The sequence below is a fragment of the Copadichromis virginalis genome, linkage group LG13 (assembly GCF_057382275.1).
Source record: "Copadichromis virginalis isolate Kocher_CV1m ecotype Utaka linkage group LG13, C_Virginalis_male_GT1.1, whole genome shotgun sequence".
Taxonomy (NCBI): domain Eukaryota; kingdom Metazoa; phylum Chordata; class Actinopteri; order Cichliformes; family Cichlidae; genus Copadichromis; species Copadichromis virginalis.
In genome coordinates, this window is record NC_140630.1 from 320,294 (window position 1) to 328,060 (window position 7,767).

Below are 7,767 nucleotides of genomic sequence, written 5' to 3' on the forward strand. Positions count from 1 at the left end.
TATTAAGTGATTCATAATTGTCACTTTATGCTTTCTCCATCTTGAAAGTGATTACATCCTTTAGGTTCATTTTCTGCAGGCAGGTTTCTGACAGAACAGGCAGATTTACACAATAACATGCAGCGTTCTATAGATGGACACATAAAGAAATGAAAAATTACATGTATGTGCTAACTTTCTAAACACTGTTACATTAATGATTAAGTAGATAAAACATTTATGTCAGCCTTGGCTCATAGTTCATTTAAAGACAAGAACTTTGTGTGTGTGTTTCAGGTACTGCACTCTCAAAGACTGAATGAACCAGCATTGCAGCCATGGGTCATTGTGAGCATCACAGGGAAGGTTGAAGCCGCCCACTCCAGCTGTAAGGCCGGAGTCATGGAGACCTGCACCCACGTCACTGCTCTTCTGTTTAATGTAGAAGCAACAGTGTTGATCTGTGGCACAAGGACTGTTACAGGTGAACCTGCATACTGGGTTTTGCTGGGTAATGTGACCAAGATACAGTCAGAGGTTGGCCATAAGATAGACTTCTCCTCTTCAGCTGCCCAAAAAAGGCTCTTGATCAAAACATAAACAGACCATCTGTAGTGACAGGTAAAAGGAGCCGTCCTCAAAAAAGAAATCCCACCTGCTACTGTGGAGGAGTTGTCACTGCTATAATGCCATCATGTTTTATCTAGGGGTCTAGATTTATGCCTATAGTGCACTGCCATGTAAATAATTTGCATTTACTGAATGAGTATCACTGTTCAAAAATTGAATAAAGAAACAAACTAATTTTTGCCTTCTTTTTTTTTTTTATTAAAACCACTTTATAGAACATCACATCAGTTACAATGTAGAATCCATGTCACTGGAGAATTTTGATTCAATAAACAGTAAAAAGGTGAGCTGTGAAGACCAAGGACAAGTGCAGTTCACAGGTTTTCTATCCAAGGAATCCCAGAAGATTGCATGGTGTCATTGCCCAGCAGTTGTTCGCAGGACATATGGACTCAACCTCAACAATCCCTCACACTGAGCAGCATGAAGTGACAGTGCAGAGGAAAAACTCCCCTTTAACAAGAAGAAACCTCCAGCAGAACCCGGTTCAGTACCAGCAGCCATCTGGGTTTGGAGGAGAGAGACAGACACAGAACTACCAAAAGTATATTTTTTTATGTGATTGACTGTTGTTGTAATTCAAGCCCTGAGTGTAGAGCAGGTAAGATATAAAGTTGCATCCTAAATTCCATGCTCATGCAGAGTGTTTAGTTTATGACTTTTTCACCTGGTCATTGAACAGATGGTCTTTTAGGGTTGACCAAGCTGGTACCTTGACTCTGTTCTCTGCAAGATGTTGCAAAAACAAAATCATATGGAGACAATATTGGACACAAAATATATAACAATTTAGTTAAATGTAGCATTAACTCATAAGTCTTGCTAAAGTAAACCTTGTATTCTGATTCATCACAGCAGCAGTTCAGTTGGATGATGTCAGCAACTGCAGCAAGTGTCTTGCTGACTGAATAATTTCATCTTGCATAATCTGAAACAAACACATAAAGACAGAAACAATTTATAAATTAACGTTCGATAAAATCTAAGAATTAATCATTTATTAGATACCAATATGAATATGTCTACCATAAAACTTGTGTGGAGCGAAGTTACATTCAATCAAGATGGTCTGGCATGCTACAACTTTATAGTATTCTGGCTACAAGTATACATACCCTCAGCCTGGGCGTCTATTGTCTCATGTAGTCTGGAAGACGAGTGGATGGTGGGGTGGGTGCAGTTTTCTCTGTGGTGGGGTTGGGTGGACTGTCCCGGGCTCTGTGGGGCCGGGGGGCGCTGCTGCGCTGGGCCCCGGTCTGGATGGGCCTGGGCCCCCTTTCCCTGGCGGGTCGCGGAGTGTGGGAGTGCCTACTGGGGTCAGCGGGGGAGCTGGCCCCAGGGAGGGGTCACCTGCCCCTCCCTTCCTTCCCTCCCCATCTCCAGCTGCCTCCCTCCTCCTGCTCCACCACAACCACCCACACATGCAGGGCCTTGGAGTAGGGGTATGTCACCAGGATGCAGAGGAGGCTACCCCCCCCCCCCCCCTCTGTCCCCTTCTGGCTGCCTCTGCCTCAATTTTATCCCACAACTTAGACATTCACATTACTCACACCCTCATTACACATACATATAGGATCTTGGGGGTGGGCACAATCACGGAGTCCAAAGTACCATCAGGGTGTACGCCTCACCCCTGGCGTCGTTGCCCACCTCTCAATTTTAAATACATGTAGACATTGAGGGCTAGCAGGAGGGACTATGCGCTTACCTGCTGCTCTCTGGCAGGTAGCTCCATGCCCTCCTGGGTTTTAATTGCACCTTAGAACACACATGCATCAACACTACAATGAGCGGGTGGAGGGAGGCTTGGAGTCTTCTCTCACCCCCATTCTCTGCGGCCTACTGGAGCGGGGGGGCTAGGAGGAGGAGTGGGCCGTCCGACTGCGGTCTGGGGCCTCCCTGCTGCTGCGGAGTCGGGGCGGTCTGCCTCTCCCCACCGCAGGGAAAAGGGTAACACCACCTGGGTCTGGGTGCAGTTCCCCCCTCCAGGGGCAAGGGTACCTAGACCCGGTTAGTAGAGTACGCTTGGGGAGTGTGATCGTCTCTTTATGTCTGTCTCCACGTCGGTTGAGTGTGAAGTACATATGAGAGCATGAGGGTGGGAATGGATGTTTGTGTCTGTGTGTGCCTGTATGTCTGTGTCTATATGTCAGGTTGGGTATCAGACGCCACCTCTCTGGGGACATCTCGGGCCCTCCAAGGTTTGGAGGCCTATCTCCACCCACCACCACTTCCCCTGCCAGTGGCGGACTCCCTCAGGTATCGGTGCGTTGGTGGTTCTTTGTATCTGGGGGTGGGCGTCCGGGTACACACCGGCTCACTCCTTGGCGGCCGCTTATCGGGGCCTGGAGCCTGGGGCTCGCTCGGGCCACTTTGGAGGTGGGGTGCCCCCGGCCTCTGGGCCTGGGGCTCGGTCACTCAGGCACAGCTGGCTGCCGGCGGAGCTCACGGGCGCGTCACTGCAACTCCCCCTGGCTTCTGCTCCGCGGCTGCTGAATGAGCTCTCATCTGGGACTCTCCTTAGCTCTTACTGGGACAGTGGCGCGGCTGCCCCTCTGTGGGTCTTCCTTGGTCTCTTGTGTTCTGGGGGCCTCTGGATGTCTGGAGTTTTGATCTCCTCCATACCTGCTTGATACCATAGAGGACAGGGCTGTGGCTCCCCACACTCTCTAGCAGATCATTACATGGAGAAACCTTTGGAATGCAAGCATGCTGATCCACACAGGTATGCACACAGGTGTACACACGGGTATTCACAGATGCGGACTACAGCTTTCTTGGCTGCTGCCTCAAAGCACACTGTGCGCTGTCTATCTTGCGTGCTGCACAATATCGTTTACTATTTAGTAACTATTGATATCTATGACTAGCTAGTTTATTGTGATGGTGCTTTTTTATTTTATTATTATGTTGCTCTTTGTTGTTTGCTGTCTCCCCTGTTTTTTTTGTTTTTCTTTCTCTCCATACAGGTGACCCAGGAGTTTTTTTTTTTTTTGTTTGTTTTTTTTTCTCTCTTCCCCCCCTTCTCACCGTCTATTCTCCCCTTTGGTTTTCTTTCTTCCTCTCCCCCTCTTTCTTTCATTCTTTCCCCCTGTCCTATTAAAAAAAAAAAAAAAAAAAAAAAAAAATACAAGTATACATACCCATCTTGTACATGTTTTTTAACATTATTATTGTTATTATCCTACCCAATTATGCGTTTCTTTTAATCAGAGTATGCCGTTTTAATGACTTTACAATATCATTTACATTGTGTTCCTTACATTTTCCCTAATTGTATGTTATATTAATCCTATATTTCCATCCATCCATCTTCATCCGCTTTATCCGAGGCCGGGTCGCGGGGGCAGCAGCCTAAGCAAAGAGGCCCAGACCTCCCTCTCCCCAGCCACCTCCTCCAGCTTATCCGGGGGAATACCAAGGCGTTCCCAGGCCAGCCGAGAGATATAATCTCTCCAGCGTGTCCTGGGTCTGCCCCGGGGCCTCCTCCCGGTGGGACATGCCTGGAACACCTCACCCAGGAGGCGCCCAGGGGGCATCCTTGTCAGATGCCCGAACCACCTCAGCTGGCTCCTTTCGATGTGGAGCAGCAGCTGCTCTACTCTGAGCCCCTCCCGGATGGCCGAACTTCTCACCCTATCTCTAAGGGAGAGGCCAGCCACCCTTCAGAGGAAGCTCATTTCCGCCGCTTGTATCCGCGATCTCGTTCTTTCGGTCACTACCCACAGCTCGTGGCCATAGGTGAGGGTAGGGACGTAGATCGACCGGTAAATTGAGAGCTCCGCTTTTACACTCAGCTCCCTCTTCACCACGACGGACCGGTGCAGCGTCCGCATTACTGCAGCTGCAGCCCCAATCCGTCTGTCGATCTCCGGCTCCCTTCTCCCATCACTCGCGAACAAGACCCCGAGATACTTGAACTCCTCCACTTGGGGCAGGAACTCATCCCCGACTCATCCTATATTTCCGTTTTTATATTTCTAATGTTTGCCTTGTTTTCTTCACTGTCTAGTCTGCCTCTGTCTTGCCTGTATGGATGCATTTACACCGAAATGTCCCCAACAAAGGATGTTTTAATTCACCACTATTCCAGTGAAACACGAGTCTCCCATCTTCCTGCTACCAGTCTGGAGTTTTTGTTCACCAAAGCACACACCAACTTCATACTGACGGACAGATCACTGCCCTTTTGCCGCCTTGTCTGACCGTGTTTTGTGGCTGTGGTTCACTTCACCTCACTCTTCCCCATTCTTGTCATTAAATCAGGCTGTTCTGCAACCATGGCAGCCATTCACTCTATGGCTCTATTCATGGTGTATTTTACCCCTTCACCAAAGGCCGTTCTCGTTTCCAACATTATATTTGCAGTGTTCGTCTATCTATCAATATCTGCGGAGTATTTTTTTTAACGAGTATCCCATTTTCTAAAGCACAGCATGTAAAGGGTAGCTCGGTTAGCAGGATGCTAGCATGTAGCGCTTAGTGAGACACGCCTCAGACGAGTTGAGCAAAGACCCCGTCTGTGTACTTTATACGTGAGCAACGGATTTAAATAAAATTAAGGTTTCAAAAGACAAACTTGAAGATAAAAAAATATATATACACTCACCGGAGAGCCGCCAGGGTTTGCCGCTGCCATCTTGCTGCTCCTAAATTCGAAACTGCCTCTGCAGTCAGGCAGGGGAGGCGTGGAAATTGTCTTTGAGTTAGTCAAACGTTTTCCTTAGTTCGAGTAGATGATAAAAAAAAAAAAATAATAAATGGGATTTTAAGTAGGACTAGGCGTTCTGTAATGATCTCTATTTAGGAGAAAAACTTAATCACTCACCTTTAAACAGCTCTCTTTTAGGAGACACACTGCTGGCTAACGGTGTCATGTGATCAAACAGCGTAATTTAATTGGCTGAGAGCCACTCGACTCGATCTGGTGCTGATTGCTCTGGCTTGGGTCATTAAAGTTCATCACTTTTGCAGGTGAATTTTTGCAGGTGAATATTTTTGCAGGGAAATTTGGAGGATAAAAATTCAGTGTCATAAATTCAATGTCTAAAAATACTTGAATTCTGATGATACTATATTTCTTCCATAGTGAAGCACTTTGATCAACTCTGCTGTTTTTAAATGTGCTATACAAATACATTTTGAATTGAATTGAATTAGCTTAGCTCCTAGTCGAGTCACTGATCAATACATCATTATTTGCCTGTCTGAGTGGTGTCAAAAAAATGATGCGGGCTTTATAGATCATCGGGAAACTTTGTGCGGACAACCTTGATCTTATTAGGAGAGATTGCATCCCACTTTGGATGGAGCAGCTCTCATTTCTAGAAATCTGTCTAAATTTATTACATGTCACTATTTGCGGTTCAGTCATTACTGATTTGGAAAAAAACAAACAAAAAAAAAAAAAACACAACTGCAGGTTCTGAGGATTATTTGAACATGAAAGCATACTGTGTTGTAGCCTCACAAAGACGACATGAAAACTGCTTTTGTTTATCTGAAGAACAAAATAAAATTACTTTGAGTGGTCTTTAAAGGTATTCTTAGTGTGTTCTAGGAGCTTCAATTCCAGTAAAAGAAACATCATCACCAGATTAATACACACACATCTGAGTGTCACAGCTTGTGCTTCATTTAGTCTCTCCCCCAGCAGAGACTTTGTACTGCACTTTAAAACATGATGTTCCAGCTGACAGAAGGGAATGTGGGGTTTAAGAATAAAGATTATACTTAAAACAGAATTAAAACATATTTGTCTACATACAAATTTGATATAAGGTCAGCAAATACAGGTTATCTATCCTGTTTTTAGGATCTTATTTTAATGCTTACAGAACAAAAATAGTTTTTTTTATAATTAATTATTATTAATTATAAGTAATTTCCTACCTGTTGATCTAATCTGAAACCTAACCTGCTGTAGAGCAGTGTGGTCTGCAGCATAAATTACCATAGTGATTGTAAGAAGTGGACCTCCTCCTTGGTATAGAAAACCTAGTGGGAGTTACCTGGATAAGACAAAATCATGCTTTTATAGTACAGGCCTCTAACAACATCTCCAACATGAACTTTCCTCCACTCCTGAACAAAACCCCAAACTGAGACATTTTTAATTGATTATTATGATTGATTGTGATTATGATTGATGATTTTACTATGATATTTTTTTAATCGACACAAAAAACAAAAAAAACAAAAAAAAAAAAAACCCACATTGTCCTGCTGCATACCACATAGCAAAATTGGTATGGCCCAGATCTGGCCCACACAGGGTGCTTACACATGGCCCACATACCGCAAAGAATGACGGCGCTTTGGCGGCCCAGATCTGGTTTGCCAGAGGTGGCCCACACATGGGCCAGCACAAGGCCAGTCACACTGGTGGTCCTGCGCTGGCCCATGTGTGGGCCGCAGATAAGTGATGAAACACCTGAACCCTCAAAACCTACAGTGAGTGTATTTGATAACTCTTGGGAGCATTTTGCTGCTATGGGGTATCAATGTAAGACTTCTGAGGAGTTTTTTTTTTTTGCATTACATCTTTAAGTAGGAGTAACTTTGTGAGTCCTCTGGCAAATTTAGTGTTCTCATGTCAGCTTAGAGGGAATGTCCCTTGAGGCATCCTGGGAATGTTAGTGCAGCCGAACACTTGAGATGATGCTAGAGAGTGTTAAAAGAAGCGGGACAGCCTAACCCTGCAACACTGTCTGCCCTACCAGCTGCTGGAGGCTAGGAGAGCAAATGCCTGACTGGGGGATATAAATGAAACCAAGTGAAATACCTAATCTCTTTGGACTCACTGAATATGCTACTCAGTAGTCCAGCAGAAACAGCAGATACTTGAAACTGTTATCTTTTCTGCTATCCCTCCCTGTAATGTGAACACTGGCTATGTTAGAAGACATGTAACTTGTTCCCCTTTGTATTTAAACTGCCCTTCACTAAGACTCTCTACTCTAGAAACCACATATTTAGTTATTTTGAAATTCATACAGAAAATACCTGACTAACACAGGTGAGTTTGAGATGAGACAAACATGAATGAAATTTAAAGAGGCTTAAAAACCTAACTAGTTCAAATGCAAAGTTAAAGTAACTAATTTCAACTATTTCCCCCCTCATTTTCTCAAATGTAAAACCTCGCTGGATAATGTA

At 44.9% G+C, this 7,767-nt stretch overlaps 1 long non-coding RNA gene across 1 annotated transcript; it reads right to left on the bottom strand.

The window, feature by feature from the left end:
- Positions 1-803: 803 nt before the first annotated feature.
- On the bottom strand, positions 804-5,274 carry LOC146694821 (uncharacterized). The gene is made up of 3 exons (XR_014923482.1): positions 5,219-5,274; positions 1,443-1,537; positions 804-1,335 (listed from the first exon to the last, which is right to left on the bottom strand). It is a non-coding gene; the product is annotated as an uncharacterized LOC146694821 (long non-coding RNA).
- Positions 5,275-7,767: the final 2,493 nt, after the last annotated feature.